The sequence below is a fragment of the Triticum aestivum genome, chromosome 3A, assembly GCF_018294505.1.
Source record: "Triticum aestivum cultivar Chinese Spring chromosome 3A, IWGSC CS RefSeq v2.1, whole genome shotgun sequence".
NCBI classification, from domain to species: domain Eukaryota; kingdom Viridiplantae; phylum Streptophyta; class Magnoliopsida; order Poales; family Poaceae; genus Triticum; species Triticum aestivum.
The window spans coordinates 35,986,696-35,990,565 of record NC_057800.1 but is presented as its reverse complement, the minus strand read 5'-3'; the positions used below and the strand labels follow the sequence as shown (position 1 = coordinate 35,990,565).

The 3,870-nt window shown below is 39.5% G+C and overlaps 1 long non-coding RNA gene across 1 annotated transcript; it reads left to right on the top strand.

Annotated features, from left to right (window-relative positions):
• Positions 1-848: 848 nt before the first annotated feature.
• Positions 849-3,362, top strand: LOC123060049 (uncharacterized). The gene is made up of 2 exons (XR_006427703.1): positions 849-1,889; positions 3,011-3,362. It is a non-coding gene; the product is annotated as an uncharacterized lncRNA (long non-coding RNA).
• Positions 3,363-3,870: the final 508 nt, after the last annotated feature.

The window sequence follows — 3,870 nt, the reverse complement described above, 5'->3', positions numbered from 1 at the left end:
ATGTACGAGGGTCTGGAGCAGGCTACCTGCACCATGTGGCCTCTCCGGTGCAGGCTGAAGCGGAAGCATGTGCTAGAGCACTTGAGGCTGCATCAAGCTGGGGAATGACCAATGTGGAGGTGGAACTGGACTGTCAGGTGCTTGTCAACGCTCTAAGAAGCCCTGAAGCTGATCTCGCCTGGGAAGGAATCCTGTTTCGGGAGATACGGACCTTCGCTCAGCTGAACTTCAACAGAATTAATTTCTCTTTTGCCCCGAGGGCGTGTAATCATCTCGCTCATGCTTTAGCTGCCTTTGGTGCTAGGCGTCAAATAATCCAGGAGGTTTGGTCGGAGGACCTGCCAAATGATGTAAATGTGCGATCGGCCAGCAACTTGGCTGGACCTGGTTAATCTATGGAATCGTAGTGTTCCATCTCAAAAAAAAAGTGGTGCTTTGTTTTTTAGGCTATGGCTATGATAACTTGATGACACCCCTTTCTAGTACAGAGCAATCTCATGCATTTGTCCTCCATCTTCAGGAACATTTATTAGTGTACAATGGCCAAGCAATTGTTTAAAAAAATAAGAAACCTGGAATTGAATTGCTAAAACATGGAATTATTCTGCTTATTTGTAGGTTAATGTATGACTATCACGTTCCCCGCCAAGTGAAATGTGCTATTTCACCACAAACATTGACGAATTTAAGTTCAGTGCAGGCAAAATGGATAAGTCTGTAACTGGAACTCTGGATAGTTGATCCTCTGACTGGCAAAAAATTTATCAAAGTTGCTGAGGTTCAGGGGTCTGAAATTAAGGTATTGATGCTTTGGGGTTCTTATCTTTTCATTCCCATGTTACATGCTATGAGTGTAATTTGGTCTTAGTATCTATCAACTTTTCCCAGCTCAAAAAACAATATATTTTTCGCCAGGACAGAGCTCAAAATACAAAGACTGACTTTTCCTTGTCTAAATTTTACTGATATTAGCGTGTGTGTATTAGCTCTGATGTGTGTTCTAAAAAAATATGTAATATTTTCATGTTGCAGCCATTTGTGAATAGTTTATCTAAATGCCCAAAACCCACTTAGAGCTCCAGAGAGGTCTTGTTTTCTTGTACTATGGATTTAAGGTGATTCTCAAGAGGAACAAGTCGCCATGGACCGATGAGATCGAGAGACGGCTCCGCGGTTGCGTGGAGTGGCGGCTGAGAGGAGAGGCAACAACAACCCGTTGTCCGTGACGGCCCGAGCATTTGCGAGAGGGGATGGAGCGGGGGTTGCATCGTCACGGCCAGTTGCCAGAGTGGATGGAGTGGTGGCCGCACGGACGCGCTCCTGGAGGTGCCGGTATGCACCCTGATTTTGAGCCTGGGAGGTTCCTTGCTCTGTCCTATTCTCAAGGGTGTTCATCTACTTTGGTATCGTGCTCTGGAGTCAGGACGATGCACTAATGCAGGTTTGATTCTTTACTTTTTCTTTTGTTTTATTTGTATGCATATCCCTGAATTTTGTGAGCCGTGATTTAAATGTTGTCGTGTGTGCCATTGTGTCCTATATAATTATTCTATTGAAGCACCGCTGCAACCCAGTTTGTTTATCAAATTGATGCAAGAAACAAACTAATACATAGAGAGTATAAATTTATTGCATTAATCTATATATCCCTGCACCTAGCGATAGGTAGAGATGGATAAATTTTGTAGCTTTTTGATCCCGGTTTTTCCTATTGAAATTATGGATTTGGAATTTAATCATGGAGTGTTTCGATTGCCTGCTTACGAAATCACAATGAGCACAAGTCTGCAACCTTGAAGGAAAACCCGTTGCAACTGATGACATAATATTACGTCGCAACAAGAATGTATAGAGCTGCAGAGCTCTGTGGATCCTTCTCTTCACAAAAGGTGAGGTTTAAAGTTCATGTTTGTGCTTATTGAAAAACAAAGAAAGAGACGAGTTGCTTGATATATTGACAGGTATATAGTGTATGAAAAACACGCTTATAGTTCTAACATGAATTTGATTGACTTGGGAGTTGTGACATGCAAGTATTTTATAGTTGATAATTCTGTACTACTTGTTATATTGTATAAAAATAGTCTCTGGTTTCATCTTCTTTGATGACATATTTTCTATAACAATTGAAATGCATTATGCACATGTTCTTTTTATTGTGGTTCCATATTTTTTCAAATTTATATATTCTCTATGAATAGTAACATAGATGCATGTTCTTAATCTATTTTAGATTTTTGTTCACCCGAAAATGCAGTATAGATCTGCCATTGACATTTTTTTTAAGCACTGGGTGAACATTTGCCGAGATGCTGATAGGAAAAGCCTTTTTGTTTCCTCATAAAATGTTGCCCATCAGTTATTAAACTTAATGGATGCATGTTGTGGGCTTGATGACCATGTACACCTTTTTTAGTTAGAACTGTGTCTGCTATGGATCTATCTTGCTTAATACAAAGAACTCTGCATGCTTAGGAAACAAGAGGTAATGTAAACAATAGATTCTCTTGTGAAATTGCGATCAGCCTTGGGGCGTGGATGGCGAGAAGCGGAGGCATGTGCCTAGAGTAGCGGACCATGATGGATTGATGAGCTGATGTCACGTGACGTACTCACGTGGCGGCTGGTTAGGCTCCGGCGGCTGGAGCCATCATCGACCATGATGCCGCGCCAGGAGCACAAGGGCTAAGACGAGGACATGTTGGTGCTGATGAAATAAGGTTTATTGGGTCGTCCTCTTCCAGCAACATATTACACAATCTATTTAAGCTGATTGATTCTCTTTGGTACAAATGTCCCTCATTTAGTTGATGAAACTCTACCTTCATAAAATTAATTGAGTTGGGAACCATAACATATATACATCTATGACTGGTATCTATTTGGCTATATTAAACTGACAATTTATTCATTTTACCGGAAGGATATGTCGTGAAGATGATTAATTCTACAAACTATACTGCTAATTCATCGGAAATGACTACCAACTTGTTTAATTCCGCATGTGCAGGTGCTGCCGGTTGATGGGGGCCTAACCATGAGTCTAACTGAAAGTGAACGGGAGCGATGTGCAGAAAAAAATCTTAGCACATAGGCTGAATTTGTATAGTACTTCGAATTTATTAGGCAGTACCCCCTCCATTTGTATATCACTTCCGAATACAAGTTCAGGTTATTAGGCAGTACTATTGAATTTAAGGATTGATACTTGAAGATTTTAAAAGGTTACTAAATTTTGTACCAAGTCTACTGTTATGTATGGGAAGAACATGCGCTAAAATATTGATAATGCAAATGAAAGTGATCGTTTGATTATTAAATCATGCCACTAATAAGATAAGTTCTTGTCACTTATTTCTTCACAAATTTCCATTGTTCAGGTTCGGACTTGATTTGTTGAGCTATTTTAATTTATGTATGAGAGAAATGAAATACTTTATGAGTTGTATGTCGAAACTTTGATCAGTTCGTTGTGGAATAATGTCGGTGATTTGGATTCTTAACTAATTTATGATAGGCTTCCTTTTTGGGGGCTCTCATTTGGTTTTATGTTCTTTTTTCTTACCAGATAGAAGATACTTAATGTTGGTATCCCAGAGTTTTACTTACTAGATATAAATAGAAATGAGACTTATTTATTGAGAATTTTATTTGTAGTTTGTGTTAGTGCCCTCATACTTCTCACGTGAAACCTTGAAGAAAAGCATAATGAATGATATAAAAATGCTGGTGGTGCGGAAAAAATATAAAGTCGAGGGTACAAAAGTATTAGGATCTCCATGCCGGCGGATGTAGTGGGTTGCACTGATTGCAGTTACTTCTTTGCCGTTATTTGTTGTTACTGCCATAGTTCATTTTTCGTGTTTATCA